At 38.1% G+C, this 24,252-nt stretch overlaps 1 protein-coding gene across 5 annotated transcripts in view; it reads right to left on the bottom strand.

Annotated features, from left to right (window-relative positions):
- Positions 1-24,252, bottom strand: part of RASGEF1B (RasGEF domain family member 1B) — a 556,303-nt gene that overhangs the window by 367,968 nt on the left and 164,083 nt on the right. The window lies entirely within an intron of this gene.

Below are 24,252 nucleotides of genomic sequence, written 5' to 3' on the forward strand. Positions count from 1 at the left end.
CCCGCCATTTGTACCACACAGACACAGTGGATGACTTCTTACTCATTGGTAGATGTCAGAACTAGACTTATTCATATTACTAACAATTTGGAAGTCATTTACACATGAATCGATGGGCCCCAAAAGTGCACACTACTTGGATGCTTTCTTAGACATTACAGTTGGCCAATTTTAGGATTTCTAGACAAAGTATAAATTTCCATTTGGTCTTCATGCTTTAGCAAGCTAGTATTGATACATGTACACTGAAAATAGTGGCATCCCTCCAGGCAAAGTGTGGCATTCATATTTTTTAAGTGCATGATTATAAAACACAACAAGCTAAAGGAAAAAAATTATACCCCTGAATAAATGATAAAATTACAGTGTTTTCTTGTAGTCCATGAATACTGAAAATTTCAATTAACCAAGTGAAAAGCTATTGAATGTGCCAGCAGGATTTATATCCCAGACTAATGACCATCATCTGCATCCTATTTAGCTAATGAAGGTTTGGAACACTTGTGGATAATTAAGGGAAAGCTGATGGGAGGAAATTCGAACCATGGAAAGATCAAATCTATTTATGTCTGCATTTAAAACTAAACATATCTAATAGTTCATTCAATCAAGGCATAATGTCTGCTCATTTGGGATAAGATAGATGCTCTTAAGTTAAATAGGCAGGTTAGCTCCCAAAACACAAAATTCATTCCTCATTCATTCATTCCTCATTCATTCATTCAATACTAGTTAAACACCTTCCATGTGCCTCTGCCCTTGTGGATCAACACAATAGCACCATGATTTCCCTAATGTTTTCCCCACCACTTTCCCTCCTCCAGCTTAATTAAGTTTACAGCTCTGGTTTTCACTTTACCCAAGTAACTACCGACCACCTGTCTGTCGTGACAGCTACAGCATATAGCTGCAGTTGTAGGACAGGATGGGAAAATACAGGTGTACAATAGGGCACTTGGCTTTTTCTGACACCTGGCAGAGCACCTCAGGAGTGGGGCCCAGGCTCATTAATAGGTGGGTGTTCATGTGTGGAAGACTAAAGACTGCTTAAAGGAAGACAACACCTGATACTCAGGGATAGCAAAAATAGGAATCACACTCAGTGCAGCTCTACTGAATTTCCCTAAATAGTTTATAGGCATTTCATTCCATTTTTATTATCCCACATGAGAGGGAGCACCTTAAAAACCCTTCACTGGGTCCCTGCCAAGATCTGACAAATTCGTGTCTAACAAAGGTGATGCTTCAGGAACCTCCAATCCTAAGATCTATGTCAATGCTGAAAATGGGACACCTAGCTGGTAGGCATGTTGTGGGAAGTCAACTAATGGTGGCAACTCAATCTTAGGTGCACACATTTATGTTTTTTCAGAATCCCTTCCATGTCTGAAAGGAAAGCCAGATTTTAAAAAAAATCAGCAAAATCAGAGCTTACACATAGCCAGTTGGGCATAACTTTATCTAAGCCAGTGGGTCTCAAACATTAGTGGCATGAGAATCACCTGCAGGTCTTGTTAAACAGGTTGCTGGGCCCCACCTCCCAGAGTTTCTCATGTAGAGGGTACGGGGTGGGGCCCAACAATTTGCATTTCTAACACATTCTCAGGTACGGTTGATGCTCCTGATCTGGGAACCATCCCTTAAGAATCAGTGGTCTCAACAAACTGAGGGCTGCTGGAGTGGGGGGTGGGGTGGGAGGGATGGGGTGGCTGGGTGATAGACATTGGGGAGGGTATGTGCTATGGTGAGCACTGTGAATTGTGCAAGACTATTGAATCACAGATCTGTACCTCTGAAACAAATAATGCAATATATGTTAAGAAAAAAAAAAAGAAGATAGTAGGAGGGGAAGAATGAAGGGGAGGAAATTGGAGGGGGAGATGAACCATGAGAGACGATAGACTCTGAAAAACAAACTGAGGGTTCTAGAGGGGAGGGGGGTGAGAGGATGGGTTAGCCTCGTGATGGGTATTAAAGAGGGCACGTTCTGCATGGAGCACTGGGTGTTATGCACAAACAATGAATCATGGAACACTACATCAAAAACGATGTAATGTATGGTGATTAACATAACAATAAAAAAGCCAAAAAAAAAATCAGTGGTCTCATCTATACCCAAAGGAAGTTAACAGCACTGATTATTCTTTTTATGACCTCACAAGAAAGGAAAAAGTGTCTTTGAATTTCCATAAGTATAATTTTAATTAGTGACAATACTAATGCCTTCTGATACTTACATAAAACTCCCAATCTCTAAAGCTCCTTGACACACATTGTTTCACTTCAACTTCCAAACAAAACTATAATGTAGTGTTATTAATCTCATTGTAGGACACCAAGAAACAGAAAGGTTAAGTGACTTGCCTAAGTTTTCTTAACTAGAAAGTAGTCAAACCGAGACTCCGGTCACTGGTCTTCAGAAGTATTTCTGGGGTAGAATTGTGCTATGAGAACTGTACTCTGGGATCATCAAAGTAGAGTAAGAAATTCATTTAAAAACTGACAAAGTGAGGCTGCTCTAGTCTGACAATATCAATGTCAAAGCTTCTTTACTAATAAACACTAATTTTTTTCTTACTCAGCACCCTTTATAAAAGCTAATGAGCCTTTGCATTCATTCTGAATTATATAAAAGATATTTTTTTAAATCTCCCTTAAAAGGGCTAGGTGGAAGAGAAGCTGAGAAATGTATATATAAAGTCCAAATACAAAGATAAGGTTGGCAGCAACCGCCAACTCTAGGAAGAGAATGACACTGGAGAAAAGGTGTTACTTTTTAGTACCAGTTCCCTTTCCTGCAGGGAGCAGATCTTCGATGTTTCACCAGGTTAGCATCTTTGGGGCAGATAACCAGTCAGAAGCTCTGACTGTGCAGAAAGCAGAAGGAATTCCACAGCTTACAAAGAGCACAGAAGTAAAAAATGATGGGACCCAAGGCTGCTGCCACAAACATCCCCCACCAGAATTGCCATGAAGAGGACAGATTCTCTCCCTTGGCTGCACCCTCACGCCCCTGACCCTAACCAGGAGGATTCTATGAGATGGAGGGAGATGGTGCACTCTGGGACATCATGCACTTCATGACAGTATATGAACATGGCCAATCAGTGCCAAGAGGAGAGAGCAGAGGAACAAAGAGCCTCAATGAAGACACAACAAAATACAACATTTTGGGACAAATGACACCCACTGAGTGGTGTCAAGCTTCCTCTCTCAAAGCTGCAGACCAGGTCTCCTTAAAGCCATTAACTTAATATAACAAGGCTAGATGCCCCTAATCAGGGTCATCCCATTGTTCTTCCCAGAGCAGAATATCCTAATCTGACCTGGTAGGAGCTAAAGGGAAGAGAGATTGAAGGAACTGAGACAAATGAGAGGAGCAGAATATTTCTGAACATTTTGACTTTAAAAGAATAATAAAGAAACGCTACACTAAAATTCTACGTCTATTAGCCTCTATAATTTTCGTGTCAGTAGCTATGATACTTTAAATACCAGGAGTACATCAATTGTTTTGAAAGATTATTACTCAATATTTGGGAATTTAGATCCTTAAGATCCCTCCAAATCTTGACTGTAATCTCTACTGTCCCTTATGATAAACACCTTGATAGGACTTGATCCATACTGTAGTGTAAGCTCATCGAGGCCAGAGGCCAACTCTTTACCATCTTTGTACACTATACTTTAGCACAGTAATGGGCATAAGAATGAGGACTCAGCAGGGACTTCATAAATGTTTGTTGAATGTATAGTGAATAAGGTGAGGGAGGCAAGGGGGAGGAAAAAGGAAGAAGTGGGGAAGGAGGAACAAAGGGATTTAGACAGGGAAAGAAGGAAGAGTAATCCTAACGTGGGGACAATATTCTAGAGTGGGAAAAGTGTTATGAGTTGAATTGTGTCCCCCAAAAAGAGATGCTGATGTCCTAACCCCTGGTACCTGTGAATGTGACCGTATTTGGAAATAGGGCCTTTACAGATGATCCAGTTAAGATGAAGCCATTAGGGTGAATCCTAATCCAATATGACTGGTGTTCTTATAAAAAGTGGGGAAATTCAGGAGCACCTGGGTGGCTCTGTCAGTTAAGTGTCTGCCTTTGGCTCAGGTCATGATCCCAGGGTCCTGGGATTGAGCCCCACATCGAGTTCCCTGCTTTTCAGGGAGCCTACTTCTCCCTGCTGCTCCCTCTGCTTGTGTGCTCTCTCTCTGTCAAAGAAATAAATAAATCTTTTTTTAAAAAGGGGGGGATATTTGGACACAGAGGGATGATGAGGTAAAGACGGCCATGTGATGATGGAGGCAGAGACTGGATGGATGAAGATGCAAACAAGGGAACACTGAGGATTGCTGGCCACCACCTGAAGCTAGGGATAGGCAAGGAAGGATTCTACCCACAGTCTCGGAGAGAACACAGCCTTGCTGACCCGTCGATTTTGAACTTCTAGCCTCTAGAACTGTGACGCAATAAACTCTGTTGTTTTAAGCCACCCAGTTTATGCTTTTTATGGTAGCCCTAGCATTTTAATACCATAGCACATAACCAGTATCTCTCCATACTAATCAACTGTAACAGTGATTGACAAGCCATTCCTATGGAGGGGCAGATAGTAAATATTTTAGACTTTGGGAGCCAAAAAGTCTCTGTCACAACTCAACTGCATCAATGTAGCATGAAGGAAGTCGTAGAAAATATATAAATGAATAAGGATGGCTGTGTTACAAAATGACTTTATTTTACAGACACTGAAATTTGAATTACATAGAATTTTCATGTGTCATGAAATATTCTTCTTTTGCTTTTTTTTCAACTACTTAAAAATGTGAAAACCACTCTTAGCTTGCAGGCTGTTCAAAAACAGGCAGTGGGCCAGATTTATCCTGCAAGCAATAGTTTGTCTGCCTCTGGGTACAGATCTAGGAATCAAAAACACCTGACTCTAGTCCTGATTCCACTGATTACTATTTTCATAACTGTGATTAAATCACTGGCTTCCATCTTCAAGAGAATATAATAGGGCACCTGGGTGGCTCAGTCAGTTAAGCATCTAACTCTTGATTTCAGCTCAGGTCCTGATCTCATGGGTCATGAGATCGAGCCCCATGTCAGACTCTGCACTCAGCGGGAGGCTGCTTAGGTATTCTCTCCCTCTGTCCCTTCCCCCACTTGCACACGCTCTCTCTCTCTCTCAAATAAATAAATAAATCTTAAAAAAAATAAAGATAATTTTTTTAAGATTTTTTTATTTATTCATTTGAGACCCAGAGATACAGAGAGAGAGAGCATGAGCAGGGGGAGAGGCAGAGGGAGAGGGAGAAGCAGGCTCCCCACTGAGCCAGGAGCCCGACGCGGAGCTTGATCCCAGGACCCTGAGATCATGACCTGAGCTGAAGGCAGACACTTAATGCCACCCAGGTGCCCCTAAAAATAAATTTTAAAAAAGAGAACATAATAGACTTTTCCCTACCCACATAGAAGGTTATTATGAGGATAAGATGAAAATCATATACTTCAAAATACTTTGTATATATAATGGTATTGATACTTGGATATATTTACTCTGTCTTACTCTTCAGAAATTAATATTAACACTAAGGTCAGGGTGATGATCAACTGACTGAGTCATGGGGCCAGGGCAGGGTGGAAGCAAAGATATAAGCCCCTTCAATCACCCACATCTTCAGATATACCAGGGAAGTGGACAAGGAGCTGCATACCACACACAAAGCTGTCAGAAAATGGACTTTCTGAGGTAAACAGCAAGTCCAAGGCAAATGGTCATCATCTTTGGTCATATTTGACCCTGGGCTACCGCTGAACCATGAATTTCTTCTTCTAGGGAATGTTCTGGACTAGGACAGTTGGCTGCTGGGAGGCTGTACTGTAACTCAGTTCCCTAGATTATCACTCTAAACAAACATTCATCATCCACTAAAGCTCCTCTGGCCATCTTGAGCCCATTTCTATACTGCCAATATTTAACAAAGCCATAAATATTACCCTCCATGCAGAATCATCTACCATAAGGAATTGGAACATTGCCACCGTGCTCTGCGGGGACTGGACTTGAGCTGACAGCTCCAGATTTTCAGGTCCGGCACAAGGTAAAGCCAAAGAGAGCACCAAAGAACAAAGAAAATAGTTCACAGGAGGAAATACATTTTCTCACACTGCATAGGGCTGTAGACTTCCCTGGAACTGAGTTATGCCCTTGAGGAGCCGAGAGCATACCTTTCCAAATTACTAACATAATTCACCATGGTCATAACCTTAGAAAGGATTTTTTACTCCAAATTAATTATTCCAATATCCTTCATTCCTAAGACTGTGTATTTCCTGGATGTAGGGATAAGTGTTGTCACTAAACTTATTCTCAGTTCCTGACTCCTCATACTCATGAATGAAGTGAACAGAAGAGAATCCACATCCTCAGCCGACTACTGGCTGCTACCAATATTCATACTCTCTTCCTCCCTGTTGCATTCCTCCCCATTCCCACCTCCACCCTGGAACATCACCACCTGCCTTCCTAAGAACAGAGAAGAAAACCATGGTTATTACACATCTCTTAGCAACGTGACACCTTCTTCTAAAAGACTCTTACATAAAAGCATGATGAGGCCAGAGATGTCCCTCTTGGGAGCAGGGTAGCTTAATGGAAAGGGAATGGGCCCAAATCCTAGCTCTGCCCATTGTAGAGGGATTGGGGCTCATCACTTAAGTTCTCTGAGCCTAAATTCCTTATCTGTAAAATGGGAATGAGACCATTTACCCTAGAGTATTTTGTAAGAATTTAAGAGGATATGTGCTCAATAAAGAGTACTATTATTATTCTTTCTGAGAACTCAGGACTTCTTCTCCAGTTCTGTCTCCAGCCACACTTATTCTACAGACTTCACAAATACCCATTTATAGGGCTATCTCTGTGCCACTAAGCCAATAATGGTGAATGGGAAAGAAGGAAAAAGCTACAAAGTTACTTGAAGCCTGGACTCTACAATAGCAAGTGGCTGGGAGCAGAGAGGAGGGATTGGCCTTTCCACCCTTGAATAATCTTTGGGTTATTATAAACTGGCAAATCTTCATGCTCCTGGTTAAACTAGATGGATAATGACTTATGCTGTGAAGTATATTAGTCTCAAGCCTAGTTGTAGGTGCTTAATGATAAGATTCCCTCCTTCAAACTTCTCAGGAAAGATGGGGATTAAATTGGTACCAGCCTTGGGCAATGAAGGTGCTCAATCTTTGGAGGGGTTCTGACTAGCAGAATGGTGGGGCTATCTTTTATCATAAGGCTTTAACAAAATGTTTTTCTTTCTCTTTTTCATGGTAATTCCGTGTACTAATATATACCTAAATATATCCATCTTTAAAAAAAGAAAAAGAAAAGGAAACCAACTATGTTAATTTGTAATCCAAGCTGATGAATTACTGATGTGTAAATTTGAGGGTGGAGAGGAAGGGAGGAAGAAGGTCAAAAAAGAAAGACATTTTCATAATCACTGATTATTACAAATCACTTAAATGGACACACAACAATAATAGAGGGTGCAAGGCCCAATGTAATGGGTTCCTGTTTAAAAGCCCAACACTGTCATTAAATGAAAGGTGATGCACCATTATCTCAGACACTGTAAGTGATGGTTTGACCAAAAAATCAATGGCTACACAATTTTACTGTACACCAGAAATAAAAAGATCTAGCTTGCCATAAGCACATTTCATAATTAGAGCACTGCCAGATGCAGTCCTTGTCCTCGTTCTAAATTGCTGCATCTTCATTTCTTCAGAGAGTTTATTTTGAGTTCCACCTGCACAAGCTCTCCAAGTGAAAGGCTAATAAGAGATGATTAAAGTGTTCCCCAGGGCTTGGGGAAATCCCATGCTTCATTTTTATTTTCAGTTCTTTCCAACTGCCCTGGGCCCATTTATTCAACAAACATTACTGAGCACTTACGTTGCAGGCATTAGGCTGGGTTCTGCTGGGAGGATATTGATGAATGAGATGTGAATGGGCCTTGAGAGATGATAAGCAAATCTGTGAAGCTTCCCATATTCTTTGGAGAAGTTCTACTGAGTTCTGACCCTAGTTCTCTTCTCTTCTATATGTCTTCTATTCTTCCTGTGTGATCTCTTTTTACTTTGTGCCACTTCTGAACTTTGTACATATTTCTACAATAACCTTCACCCCATTTACTGCACTTATCTGATTATGCCCCTGCCCCTTCTTTGGAAGCAGAGGCCATGCCATATTCATATTCCTATTCTAAATGTCACAATGGCTGGTACAGAGATTTTTTTTTAATTTATTGACTATGAACATAATCCATCTACTTCTATGGCTTCAACTAGTAGTATATGATGATCATTCTAAATGTGTGTGTTCATCCCTGATCCCCCCCAAGCTTCAAATTCATTATTTTATTAAATATCTACTGCATATTAAATATCTGCACTGGAATGTCCCACAGGCATCTCGAACTTGAGTTGTCCAAAACTGAACACATTGTATTCCCCTCCTGAAAAACTGTCACTAATTGTTCATATATTGCTTAATGGTGAGACCATCATATTCCCTCTTTCAACCACAAATCTCAATATCTTTTTTGACTCGTCTCTCTTCCTTACCCATCACATTCTATTGATTCATCTACAGAAAACTCTCAAGTCATAAAGCTTTCTTCTTAATAGTCTAAGACTAGTTATAGTTAGGCACCAACCATTTATAAGAATAGTTGAAACCGGGCGCCTGGGTGGCTCAGTTGGTTAAGCGACTGCCTTCGGCTCAGGTCATGATCCTGGAGTGCCGGGATCGAGTCCCGCATCGGGCTCCCTGCTCGGCAGGGAGTCTGCTTCTCCCTCTGACCCTCCCCCCTCTCATGTGCTCTCTCTCATTCTCTCTCTCTCAAATAAATAAATAAAATCTTAAAAAAAAAAAAAAGAATAGTTGAAACCAAGTTATAATTGAGAGTGCCTAGGAAAATGTGTGATTATAAGAAATAAGGAATTGGGACAATTTTTGATATTTATTAAGATGAAGAGAAAGAAGAACCAACTAAAGAAATTAAGAAAAAGCAGTCAGAGGAGGAGAAGAGCCAGAGTGTTATCATAGAATAGCACTTCCTAAAAGAAACCTAGGAGAGCACTTCCTCAAAGAAACTGTCCCTGATCTTCCAAATCAGAACTAGAATCCCATTCTCTGTACTCCCACCTCATACCATACTAATCCCTGTGAGACTGCTTATCACAGTACCCTTTAACTGTCTACTTGTCTGCACCTCTCACAGAATATTAGTTCCCCAAAGGCAGGAACTATGTCAGTGACAGCATATGGCACAGTGCATGAAACATAGGTAGTGCTCAATAAATATTTGTTGAACAATTGAAGAGATGAATGATTAAATAAATGAGTGAAATTCAGTCAAGAGAGCACATAGGTTTGAAATATGCCCCTGACTTTAGTATTTAGGAAGATACTGGGTAACTTCTATTCCTTTTTTTTTTAATGTTAATCACCATCATCATTAGTTTTTGATTTAGTGTTCCATGATTCATTGTTTGCATATAACACCCAGTGCTCCATGCAGAACATGCCCTCTTTAATACCCATCACCAGGCTAACCCAACCCCCTACCCCCTCCCCTCTAGAACCCTCAGTTTGTTTCTCGTCTTTTGCCATATATACCCATATAACTCATTGGTTTCAAGGGAAGATTCAAGAATGTGAGACAAAATGAAAAGCCTCATGGCTGTCACTTGGCCTTCCTTCCCAGAGCCATCACTAGAAAGATGGATGGATGGCTCTGAATGGGTGAAAATGGGTTTTATCCAATGGGTTTCACCCAGATAGCATATGAGGCATTACCTCCTTTAAGAGATGGAAAGTTAAACACAACATTTCAAAATTGCTTCAGCAAATAGTAATCTCTTTAAGCCACGGAAACTTTAAGCAAATTGTGATCAACTCATCTCTTAGCAATCTTGAATTTTTGGCTACTATATCCTGTACATACTATAGTCATATGCCCTCTATTTGGGAAATGATTGCAAAATAGGACAAAAGATTATTTATCATCGTAAGACCCCCTGATATAAAAGGAATATTTTAATGACAAATTCCTAGACAAATGAATGGAACAGTAGTTCCAACAGATTGCTAATGTTTTGTTTTTAGATTCACAAATGAGGAGAACTTGAAATAAAGAGGATTAGAAATGGGAAACGTAAGTACAGTCTATAGACAACAAATGGCCTTCAGGACATGAGGTGAGGAATTAGAAGAGAATGTATTTCAGCATTTTCTAAGAGTTGCAGGAAATTGAAAAATTAGCCACCCCAGGCCTGTGCAAACACAATGACCAATAAACTGCCTTTGTTCTTTTGTCCTTTTTGACTTTACCAGTGAGTGTCATTTGCATACAAGGGACTATTACAACAAAGACCTTTGAAAGAAATTTGCTTGGTTCCTCAGCCTTGCCCCTTGGGAAGTTAAGGAAGACCAATTAAATCCTTCCCATCAACCACACATACAGACTGGATCTCCAGGACACTTGTGAAATCTGATTGAAACCATATTCTAAAACAGATAAACCAGCTTTCTCTAAGTTAGAAGCCTTTTTTTTCCCCCCAAGGCATTTTGAAAACCATTTCCTAGAGTGGTCTACCAGAAGATGAAGGAAATCCAAATGCCCTGAGTTGTGCTGTACCCTAAGCTGCAGGGACACTGTTTACTCTAGGAAGCCCATGGCACAACAGAGAAACGATTCACATCTCAGGGACATCAAGTCTCACTCCATCCTTTTGATCACAAAGAATTAAGGCTGGAGTTCAGCAAAACCATTTCTATACTGTTTAACTGGACATCTCAACATTTTTAAAGGGCTACCAAAGGACAACTGTACATTGTTCAAAGAGGGCTGGGTGTTATGGGCTGTTAAAGAGAAGCAGTGTACCACAAAATATCAGTGTAATTAATATAGTAGTAGAAGTATAAGACTTGTAGTCAAAATACATAAATACACTGCCTTGAATAGTGACCCATTGTAACAGCATGACTCTGTACAAGTTACTGAACTTTCTGGGCCTCCTTCACTCTAAAATGTAAAGTTTCCCTGACTGTATAACGAAAACAAACAAAAAAACCCCACTTCACAGCATGGTGAGGATTAAATATAATCATATATGCACTTAGCTCAGACACCTGGTGGATATTCAGTAAATATTGTTTTCTCTTCTACTCTGAGCCTTTTTTTAAAAAAAGATTTTATTTATTTATTTGAGAGAGAGAAAGACAGAGAGCATGAGAGAGAGAGAACATGAGCAGGGGAGGAGGGGTAAAGGAAGAGGGAGAAGCAGACTCCCCACTGAGCAGGGAGCCCAATGCGGGGCTCCATCCCAGGACCCTGAGATCAGATGGTGACCTGAGCTGAAGGCAAACACTTAACCGACTGAGCCACCAAGGCGCCCCCATTCTGAGCCTTTTTTAAAAATTTAGACTAGAAAAGGGAGTTTATCTATCAAACAATTTTTGACATAGCACTAAACTAATAAATTAAGATGGGTATACCATAATAGCAGATACAGTATTTTATTACATAAGACATCACTAAAAAAGAAAAAATGCCACTAATTATATGTTGCCATTGATTATATAAAGCATTACAATTTCAGAAATGTTAAAATATGAAAATATTAATGCTAAAATATGCACATATTTTCATAAAATCAATGAAATACAGTAAGTGCCTAGGATTCCAGATAAGCTCGGAGATACAACAGAAGCAAGAACCAGGAAACAGAAAATTCCATATTTCCTTCTGTGGCTTACTGCCTTTATCTTGAAGAGAAAAAAATCATGAATGTATAGGCCAAAGTGTCAAGCAATTGTTCAGTTGGGAGTTCCTTTAAATACCAGCTTACCCAATTTACACCGGTAACTAGGTATACAGAAACTGCCTCTGAGGGAAAAGGCAAATGGAAGAAGTAAAGGGCATTTGAGAAGGTTTAACCATCTGCTTTTTAAAATCATAGTCAATTTCCATCTTAGTGTTTCCTTATGTTTGCGTTTAAGTATTAAGTATGTAGTTCCAAATCTGCGTGGAGACTACATGGTAGTAGCTCTGTGGCTTGTAGAGGGACACTTAGAGCTCTCCTGACCACTGTTACGTAACCTATAGTGACATTTAGTGGTGGCTCCCTCAAATTACAACCAGGTGTCCCAAAGGGGTAGGACAATTGCTGGGACAGAATGACTAAGCAAAATTCTCCTTTATCCACAGTGTGCGTGATGCCTCCATAATCTTGCCTGACAGGTTATTAAAATCTCTTCTGGAGGTTTTCTTCTAGAAGTGGTAGCAGTTAATATCATTGCAATCTTATATTGTACAGAGTTTGGTATTTTCTGCATATCCTTTATTTCATTAATAGAATTATAGAGTTAGAATATACCCTAGGGATTATCTAATCCAATTCTCTCATTTGCAGATTATAAAACCGTGATCAAATATGCTAGCCCAAGGTCATACAGCTAGGTAGAGGCAGATCCAGGCCTTGAATAAGGCCTCCCAATTCTGAAAGCATTGTTCCCTCAATTAAATTATTTTGCTGCCCATAAAGTGCAGATTAAAGTATTAGCTATGCATATCTTTCAACAGTTATTCATTGAGCACTTAATACGTGGTGAAGTGTATTAAAAGGATATTTACAGTTGTCAGTTTGACACGAATTAGGGACTGATACATTTAAAAAAAGTCAATGAAAACTAGTAATTAACACTTATATAGTTGTGACTACCCAATGAGGTGGGTACAGTTATTTTCCCCATTTTACAGCTGAAAAGATTAAAGCATAGAGAGCTTCTGGTACTAATTACTAACAACAACAACAACAAAAAAAAAACATAAAAGTTACATAGAAAAGTAAATGCAATCATAACATACCACACAGTTTAGCTATGATAGTAACATAGGCTCAATAACATAAACCACAGGTATAATGATAATAGCGAAGGCTCAGTAATATAAACCACAATTTTTAGAACATAACCACACTTGGAAGATAAGGTGGAGAGTGTGTGTTGAAGAATGGGGCCAGGGAGTCAGATATAGCAAGGATATAAGAAAACTAAATCATCAGTTTCTACAGCAAACATCAATGGAAACTATCTAAACTGAAAAATCAAGACAAAAATAACAATATAAACATAGAGGTAGGTGTGTGGAGGTAAATCCAGATTAAGAAAAGAGTTAAAGTGGTTGCCTATGGAAAGTAGACTGAAAGGTGGGGAGGGGTGCTGTTTTTAATTATAAGGTTATAGAACTATGTGATACTTTAAAATGGATGTGCATTTAGACTATGATAAAATATAAAATCAAATTTTAAAACTAAGACATAATAAAGGCATATCACTAAAAATATTGCTTTCAAATTATGTATAAAAAGACATGTCACAAGTATCTCTAAATTTTTTACACAATGATTTTATGTCATTTGTGAAAGATATAAAACATCAAACAGATGTTTGAGCACAGAGTCTGTGCTCAAATAAAGGCTTTATTCCTGTAATTAAAAGATTGGCAAATAAATACACATTGATATATTTTAAGTTGAAACAAAGTATTTGTGGATGTATTTTTTTTATAATTCCCCTCTTTAATTGAGTTTTTAAATTAGTCTAACCAGTATCCCAATCCTGTTGGTACAGAAATAATCAGTGCCATGGTATGTCATCCAGATTCCCTCTTCAGAACTGAGGCACTCACTCCCCCAGCTGCTGGGAATGTTGGCAGCAATAGCTCTCAGCTGAGTCACTTTCTAGTCATTACCTTCAGCCAAAAAATGTCATCTAGCCCAAGGTCGCCAACCCTTTTCCAATAAGGGTCAACATGGTGGTATAAAGACTTGGCACTTTTGACTCAAGAGCTCACTCCAGAGCTCTCCAAGGGACCATCTGAGGCCTATGTTGGAACTGCCCAGTCCTGCTTCCTTCCTGCTTTCCTTCCACGGGTGCTAGTCCCATCTCACACTCCCCCGTAAATTCCTTGTACACAAATCTCCATGTCAGAGTGTGTTTCCAGGAAATCTGACATAAGATAGCCAAAGAAGAGTCATTTTACTATTCTACTAGGTACACTACCATCATAATTTTGGTTTAAAAGACTTTCAAGAAAGAGTCCCTCTCAACACCCAAAAAACAAAGAATCCAATTTAAAAATGGACAGAAGACATGAACAGACATTTCTCCAAAAAAGACATACAGATGTCCAACAGACACATAAAAAGATGCAAGATGCTCAACAACACTAATCATCAGGGAAATGGAAATCAAAACTACAATGAAATATCACCTCATGCCTACCAGAATGGCTAAAACCAAAACTACAAGAAACAACAAGTGTTGGCAAGGATGTGGAGAAAAAGGAACCCTCATGCACTGATGGTGGATTGCAAACTGGTGCAGCTAGTGTGGGAAACAGTATGGAGGTTCCTCTGAACATTAAATACTGAATTACTATATGATCCAGTAATTCCATTATTGGGTATTTACCCAAACAATACAAAAACACAAATTCAAAAAGATATATATGCACCCCTGCATATTGTAGCATTATTTACAATAGCCAAATTATAGAAGCAGACCAAGTATCCATCAACAGATGAAAGGATAAAGAAGGTAAGGGGTGTGTGTGTGTGTGTAATAGAATATTATTCAGCTATAAAAAAAGAATGAAATCTTGCCATTTCAACAACATGGATGGAACTAGAGAATATAATGCTAGGCAAAATAAGTCAGCCAGAAAAAGATAAATACCATATGATTTCACTCATGTGGAATTTAAGAAACAAAACAAACGAGCAAAGGGGAAAAAGAGAGAGATGGAGAGAAATCAGGAAACAGACTCTTAACTATAGAGAACAAACTGGTGGTTACCAGAGGAAAGGTGGGTGGGGGAGGGGGAAAATGGGTGATGGGGATTAAAGAGTGTACTTACCATGATGAGCACTGAATAATGTATAGAATTCTTGAATCACTATATTGTACCCCTGAAACTAATATAATACTATATGTTAATTATACTGGAATTAAAATTAAAAACTTTAAAAAAAAAAAAAAGAAAAAGTCCCTTGACTCTTTTACCTTCTTTTATTTAACTTCCCTTTTCAGAGAGTTTTAAATGATGCATGCCATGTACATTGATCTTATTTCATTGTAATGATGAAATTTATCTTCAAAATAATATTTATTTGAATATTTACTATATGCACATTACAGTGAAAAGTGAAGAGGGAGAAGGCAGAGAATACACAATGAATAAATTAATGAATAAGGATACTTTTTTTCTTCCTTGATGAGTTTATAATTTGCTAGAGATATCAAAGTGTACAATAATTGCTGTACAAACTAGAATGTAACAAAGAAGCAAACAGCTCTATGGAAACTCAGAGACAATTTGATTTTGTTGGTTTTGTGTTTGGTTGGTGGCAAAGGAGTGGAAAGAGAGAAGAGGAAGCAAGTGAGGAAATGTTACAATTTCCTGCTTCATCTACTCAAAATCAACTAGCCTTTCAATACTGGTTTGGAGTAAGACAGATGAAAAAGTTAGAAAAGTAATTTCGGACAGATGTAACAGACAAGAGCAAAGGCTCAGAGGTGTGAAGAATGGTACTGGTGTTGGGGAACAGCTACTAATCTAGTTTGACTGGAGCACCAAATGTACAAAAAGAATTAATGGGGTCAAAGGGGGGGGAACCTACCTGGAAACATATCTTCTTGTTCTGTCACACCCTCCAAATCAGACACCCTAAGAGAAGAACAGTGGCTTTGACCAAGCCAGAGGTCATCACACATCTTTGGAGATGTCATAAGGAATGCTGATGACTGCCGTTTGGGCACCAGGCTAGCTAGGAGCCATGATGCCCAGACCTACTACAGACGCATTTGTTTTTCCATTGATCCACTAAAGACATCTCAGAGGGATTTTTCAGTCAAACCTCTTCCAAAGAGTTACTTTTGCATTATAGTTTGCCAAAAAAACAAAAACAAAAAAACAAAACCTATATCCATTTGAGGGAGAAAAAAGTTTAAAACTACAACTAAATGTCTACAAAATTATCTGTTAGTATTTCTAGATTTTGCTTTTTTACTAACATGAGATGCTTTTTTTTGTAATAGAGGGTACTTTGATGCGTGGTTATCTGTATTTCTAAGTAATTGCATCTAATTTAAAGATCCCCATAATTTAACTACACAAAAGCAGTTTAATTCTCTGGGGATGCATATTCTTCTTATTCAATGCCCTCCTTATTTTATACTTCTACTTACTTTGGTCTAAATTCATAGACTACCAGAAAACCATGGTCCAACCATGGTTTATGAGGTATTGAGGAGGGGAGTTGTACCCTCTATGATTTCTGATCATTAGTGGTCTAATCCCAGCAATCAATGTTTTGTTTCGTTTTTTTAATTTTGGACCATGTTTTTAACAATCACAGCCATATTTATTATATGAAGATGTCATATTTGTAACTTCGAACTTTGATACAACTCACACTTTCATAAATATATCCAAAAAAAATCTTTCCTATCCTAAAGTAGACTTTTGAACATAAACTGCCCAGGGACAACTTCAGCCCATTGTATGACAAAGCTGCTAGCTGACCACCAGTTCAATTCCAGCAGTGACACCATCTTTGCCTCTGTTGTAGTATCTTTTATGTGCAATTATTTAAGTATTTCATTTCTATTTTTTGCCCCATTTTTAACCAAAATGCAACAAAAACCAATTCACTCATATGCTAAAATTAATAACAAGAAATCAAATCATGAAACAAAAAACAAAGGTAAAATGCCCACTGTAACCACTGTTTAATGTTATACTAAAAGCCAATGCAATATGAAAACAATAAATATTGGAAGCAAAGACAAAAATATCATTGTTTGCTGATCACATGTCTGCTTAGAAAAAACAGTTCTAGGAACTCATAAAAGAATTTAGCAAAGTAGAAAAGTCAATAGATTTCTTATATTCCAAAAATTACATGAATAGATAAATTTCTAAGAATAAACTTAACAAGAAATATGTCTGACCCATATAAATTAAACTACTGAACTTCAATGAAATTCATAAAAGAAGAATCAATGGAGATAAATATCATGTTTTTGGATTTAAAAAAAAGCAAACTTTAGCTTTATCAAAAGAGACAAATCCCAACTTCAATCAGGAAATGATAAGACTTAAGCTTCTCGGGGCACCTGGGTGGCTCAGTCGTTAAGCACCTGCCTTCAGCTCAGGTCATGATCCCAGGGTCCTGGGATCGAGCCCCGCATCAGAACTCCCTGCTTGTGTTCCCTCTCTTGCTATGTCTCTCTCTGTCAAATAAATAAATAAAATCTTAAAAAAAAAAAAAAAAGACTTAAGCTTGTCAATTGTATGTTCAATGGGGAAAAAATAAAGAACGTAACATGAAATAAGATAAACAGAAATAAATAAATGGAATAAATAAATAAATAGAAATAAATGAAATAGTATCTAAAAGGGTAGGAGTGATTAGGATTTTAGAATATATTTCAGCTCTCTAGCACTAGCTCCTCACCCCGCCCCATGACATCTTGAAATTTTGAAGTCCACGGATCATCTTTCATGCACATTTTCAAGAATGCACTGCCTGAAAATAGGCAATCATACTAATTCAGAGTTAATCGTATTTCAACATAGCAGTATAGGCAGATATTGAAACGAGGACATAATTTACAAGAGTACACCTGTGTCATAAAGCTCATGGCTAGTTAATAAGAAATAAAAGCTATTGTCATTTGAAATGTAGAGCAAAATTCATTGATCTCTACTAGAGAGAACAGAATTTATAACTGGAGAAAAAATTAAACAAGACACATGAGAGTCATGTCTCCATATAATTCAATACCATGAAAACCTGAGATAAACAAGACAAAAATGAAGACCCAGAGAAAGAAAGCCAAATGTGAGTGAATGATTAAATAAATATGTACTCAAGAGAGACACTAATCTATTAAAACATGGAACAGGTAGCAAAAAGATTGAACCAGGTTGATCTGGGTGATGGAGCTGTCCAGCTTCCAACATTCCATGCCAACATTGCAAACTTTGCTCTCTTGTTGGAAATCTCCCCACTTCACCAAGGAGGGATCAAGAACTTTTAATTAGTTAGTTAAGTAAAGGGAGCAACCTGTTGCTATTCAAGTTCTCCATCTTTACAGAGAAGTTCACTACAGGGGCAAGAAACTTGTTATAAGATGGCAGATTTGGTCACTAATTTCATGTTTTTACATTCAGTTATTCCTATGAGATTCTTTACTCCTAGTACTTAGGAAGAGGTTTCCAAACCCCACCGTACATACATTTCTGTATGTAACCTCCTAAACTGCCCAAAGATACAGTTTAACTTCTTAAACTTAACTGAAAACAAACGGAACACTATACCAATTTTCTCTTTAGAAATAACTGATAATTTCACTTAGAAAGTATAATAGAACAGATTAGTTGAATACAAATGTAAGTATTAAGAGAGAAATGAATAAAGAAATTATTATTCAATTATAACTATAGAAAAATAAATTATGAAAAGAAGTAAAAACAGGACTTCATAGGTTCTCCAAAAGATGTACCTTACCTTAGCCTTGGATTATTATCAACTCCCATTGTCAGACTCTAGGCCAGTTTGTTCACAGGGGCTGGCCAAGAAGGCCTTCTTTGGTGCCAAGCTTCTCTGGCCAAATATCAGCATGGGGACATCCCTGTGTTGGTAATCTCTAGCTAATTTACCAGCAATCCAGAAACTCCACATTCAGTCAGAATGGCTCTTGTCTACTCCCAACAGAAAGCCACAGGTTTACCATCTTTGCTATGCACTGGAAGATTTTCAATATCAAGTTCTTCAATATATGATAGTGACCATGACCTACATCCTCAGAGGGTCCATAAGTCCCTAGTCCAAGAAAAGGTTTGGGTTTATTCCACAGCTCAACATATGTCTGTCTGACTGCACAGTGGGACAGAATTCTTGCCAAATAACCTGGCACTCTTCACCCTGGCTTTCAGAAGACTAAAAACCATAGAGCCAGTTTAAGCAATCTGCCAAGACAATAAATTGGTATATCTCCCAAACAACTTCTTAACTTGGAATGAAAATGGACCTGGATAATTTCCCAATCTTTAATAATCAAATACAATATATTAATAAATTCTTTCAAAATATATAGGAGGAAAAGAGTAAAAGACTCTAAAATCTCCTAGGCTGGTGGTATAGAAACTACCCAAAATATATTACACTTGTGCATAGGGAAGATTAACTATATCAGAGTGACTCAGATTTTTTATTCTGTATAAATACAGAGACAATCAAAATTTCAATTTCTCTCAATCTCTCTTTTGCCACATATTTGCACACAGTGTCTAGAATAATGACTTCACAAAAAAGTACTCAATGTATATTAATATGTGTTGAATGAACAAATAAAGAAATGCTGATCTCTAGAAGGAGCCCAAGGCTCTCTTCCATTTTCCTACTTCCACTCCCAAGAAGAGCATGTAATGGGGATGGTAGAGACAAGGATACTGTTGGGTTATAAAAGGTGAAGTTTGGGCTATGACAAAGGTTAAAGGTCTGCCTTCAGGCTGATGTGGTAATTTAGAATCCTAACTTCTTTTAGGATTATCTCTCCTGTCTTCTTCCTGTTGGATGCCCCAAAGCAGGAGTACCATTCTTCACCTCCTTCTTTTACTCATCTTCCTTCATCACCTTCACATCTCTTCTTTAGAAAGGCAAGCAGAAAGTAGGGTTAAACCCAAGATAAATGAGTTCCATAAAAACTGCCTTAGTCCTTCTGTGCTAAGCCGGCTAGAGGCATGTCCTCCTCTTTCCTTGCTTCCCCTGACCACCAAGATGGATACAATAGTACAGAGTAAAAACCAAGAAGGAGGCTGGGGAAGTAATAGACCATGTTTTCAGTCAGACCTACTTTGGAAAAAGGTATCATATTTACTCCCATCTGGAAGATCTGGGGACAACAGGATGGTTTGTGACCTAAAACCTCAGAGAGTAACAAGGAGAATGCATTTGTCTAGCATTTTTGTGTATGTATATATGTATCTTTACACTCCTTAACTTTGGAGAAATGGCTGGTTAAGGATTTAAAATAGTTGATCATGGTCAAAATCATCTTGATATAATCAACACATAAATCTACAGATCAGTAAGAACTACTTTCAAAAATAGGGTTAGGGGCGCCTGGGTGGCTCAGTCGGTTATACGTCTGCCTTTGGTTCAGGTCATGATCTTGGGGTCCTGGGATCAAGCCCCATGTCAGGCTCCCTGCTCAGAGGGAAGTCTACTTCTCCCTCTCCCTCTGCAACTCCCCCCACTCGTGCTCTTGCTCTCTCTCAAATAAATAAAATCTTTTTAAAAAATAGCATTAAACCATTACTGCTCCAAAAGACTTCAGAGAGGTGAATACAATATAACACCTATAGGGCATCACTGTAAAACTGTGCAAAGTGAAGTAGGGGAGTGGGGGAAAGCCAGACCCTCTGAGAGGCCTGAGAACAAAACAACAGCACATACAGTCTATGAAGAATCCCAGTAGCATAAAGTCCCTTCACATCCTCAAGGGGATAACAATCAGGTACCCAAGTTATCTATATATAACCCAACCGAACTTCACCATGAGTAGAAGCAGAACTTAGAAGAAGCCCTCAGAAGACCTTAGTTTCATTTATAGTTAAGCCATGTTCACACCTGTCTTGGTCAATTACCTTCCCTACATTGGGACACTTAACATTTACTTGTTTTTAGATTTTTTTATTTGAGAAATAATATTTGAGAGAGAGCAAGAGAGCAGGAGAGAGAGAGCATGAGCAGGGAGGCAGAAGGAGAGGCAAAAGCAGACTCCCCACTGAGCAAGGAACCCGATGCGGGGCTCGATCCCAAGACCCTGGGACCATGATCTGAGTCAAAGGCAGACACTTAACCAACTGAGCCACCCAGGCACCCCTTAACATTCACTTTTGACAGCTAATATCAAATATTTTCATTATATCGCTGCTGGCAACTTATTTTGCACATAGAGAAGTTTAAAGGTGCCAAATTATTGAACCTCACTCCCACCTTTAGAGAAGTTTTTTTAAAAAGCCAAAGCTTATATGAGCCTAAGAATAGCTACTTTCTACCAGGGACTAAGTTGTATGAGAAACTAGGCAGGGCAGCTAGAAAAGATGATATTCAGACCTCTAATCCAGTTCCCTTATAATAGCCTTCATTATTTTTATGCAGGGGCACCTGGGTGGCTCAGTCTGTTAAGCATCTGCCTTTGGCCCAGGTCATGATCCCACAGTCCTGGGATCGAGCCCCGCTTCAGGCTCCCTGTTTGGCAGGGGAATCTGCTTCTCCCTCTCCATCTGCAGCTCCCCCTGCTTGTGCTCTCTCTCTCACACACACACTCTCTCTCTCTCTCAAATAAATAAATAAAATCTTTAAATAAATAGTAAGAATTCTGCAAACAGCAAATCATTTCAAATGTGATTATAAAAGTGAAAATTTACATTCTTTTGAATCCTCTTAATTTCAATTTTCTCACCCTAAAGGTTGTCATAAGTCAGAACTGCTCTACTTCTAAAATCCTAAACTGTTATATCATGCTCTATGACAATAATCATCTGCCCATCCGTTTATATTATTCCACTTCTCCAAACAACTTCTGTTCTTTCAGTTGTCCAAAACTCCTAAATCTTTATTTCAATTCATAGACTTACTACTATTCTAAACTCATATAAAATCCTCTTAGATCTCTTCATCTGGGTGATTTACAGACATACAAACTCAGCACGCCTAAATTAAACATCACTTTTCCCCATGAGCCCTGCCTTCTCCTTGAGTCCTGTGCTTCACATAAACCAAACTTCTTATTTATTTCCTGCTTTCCATTGTATAAAGGAGGCTATGGGCATTTTTAAAGCATTTTTGAAAAAGTTAAAATTTTAAATTGTTTTGGCACTTTTCAATGCAGGTATTTGGGCAGTTTTTTGCTTTGTTGAGTTAGTTTTTTGATTTTGTTTTGCTTATTTTTAATTGACAAAGTGCAGAGATTAACTTAAAAGGCAGCTCAACTTTACAGAGTTACATTTAACTGTATAGGGCCCTTCTTAACATTAAAAAATACAGACTTTTCAGATTTCTCTTCCTATACCCCTTTCTGGTACCAAGTTGAAAAGGAATGAGCAGGACCTCAAATAATAATAGCTAAATTTCTTAACACTTTGATCTATGTTTTCTAAATGTATTAATTTAATTTTCACAACAAACTCTATTTGATATAGTTTATTATCTAAACAGATATCTATTTAGATAGATAACAGTTTATTATCACTCGTGAGGCAAAGGAGGATTAAATAAGCTTATACAACAAATAAGTGGCAGAGTTTAGGTTCACATCCAGGCAGTTGGGATCTGGTACCCATGTTGTTAACTGCCATATTCTGCTGACTCATGCTGTTAAGATACAGTACATGTCTTTCCTAAATGGAAGCCATTATTCTTCTATATGAATGAAGCCAATCCCACTGTGTCTTTATGTAGTATACTTCACTTAGCAGATATATACCCAAATGCCTATGACAATGAGAAAACCAGCCACTCCAAAGCAAACTGATCACTGAAACTTCCACAGATAAAAAGAATACTATCAGACAAAGTAAAGATTGAATTTCCTGCAACTACAGGTATTTTATCCAAGAAACTAAAGAGCAAGTAAATGTAATCAAGAAACACAGTTTAAATAATTAGAGGAAAAAGAAAAGACTTAAAGACAGCGGTGAGAAAGTTGCAAAGATTGAAGATTCTGTTCATGTTAACATTAAATTATGCAAATAATACGCAAACCATGCAAATCTACATGAAGACAGGGAGAGAGAAGTTGTGGTTGTTTTCTTTCTTTAAGCTTTATGTAAACACCTTCTGAAATGAACAGTGAAGGTACTGAATGTGAACTTCACAATAGTATGATTTTCTAGGTATTTTAACATCAAGCTCTCAGAAAACTGAATTAACCACATGCTCAAAAAGTATAAATGTGATAGAAAATGTTGTAATTCTTTTATCATTGTGGTCATTTTAAAATGGTATTTAAGTACCTTCTAGGACTCTCAATTTTCTGCCTTCATACAGCAAATCATTTCCCTTCTGCATTGGTACTGAAAAGCAGAAGTATCACTTACATCAAAAGTCAAGTATTTTACATCAGAATTGGTACCATAAAGGCAAAAAGACTCAATCTGACCATGAATATATTCTAATCCTTATGCTGATAACTGAATTATCACAAACTCTAAAGCATAGGATAAAATATTTCCAAGATTAGGTTCTCTGAGATCATTTGCACTGGCTAATTCCTATACTTAGAGACAACTATTTTGACACCATATTATTCTGACTTTGGATGAAAAACATTACAAGGAAATGCCTACTCTTCAACCCATTCCAGTGACACAAAACAGCTATTTTCCTGCCTTTTCTGTGGAATCTATAACCTTTGAGATAAATGAAAAAGAATGCCTCAAACTAAGAAAAGTAGATGCATAGAAAATACAATAAGGAGAAAGCCAATTAAAAGGGCCCCCCAAAATTTCTGCCAGTTAATTCTTTAGAAAGAAAATCCACAACAGGAGAGCAGACATACAAGGATAAATAAAACATGATTTCTACCTTCAATCTTCTCAGATTTTTAAACTTTTATCTGGAACCCAGGATATGAAGTTTCATATTAATCAAAGTACAAACCATCCTAAAAGAAGCCCAGCAAGTGTCCATTAATAAAAGTAAACTATCCCTAGAAAATATAACAGGCCCTATCCTGTGTTGGTAGAGTAAGACACTTAAGCTCTCTTACATGGTAAGGTTAGGAAGCAAACTAAATCCACTGGGTGACACCCATAAAATATTAGCAGTGGAAGGGACTTTAGAGAATCTATTCATCAGTCAGATGAGGGAACAAAAGGAAACCAAGACCAAGAGAAGTTAAAGGACTTTCTCAAAATCACACACTTAGTGACAGTGGAATGGGACTGAGATCTATTTTTTACTTATGCCAAATAATTTTCACTCAAGGATTTCAATTATTTATGCTTTCCTAGACCCAAATTATCAAAAATGTTTGGCTGCTGACTGCATGCTCCATTAAAATTGGCAAGTAACATCTACTCATAGATGGCTTCCAGAGAGATCT

Source organism: Mirounga angustirostris, unplaced genomic scaffold (assembly GCF_029215605.1).
Source record: "Mirounga angustirostris isolate CCGP_5_RB_7025 unplaced genomic scaffold, mMirAng1.0.hap1 SCAF_2, whole genome shotgun sequence".
NCBI lineage: Eukaryota > Metazoa > Chordata > Mammalia > Carnivora > Phocidae > Mirounga > Mirounga angustirostris.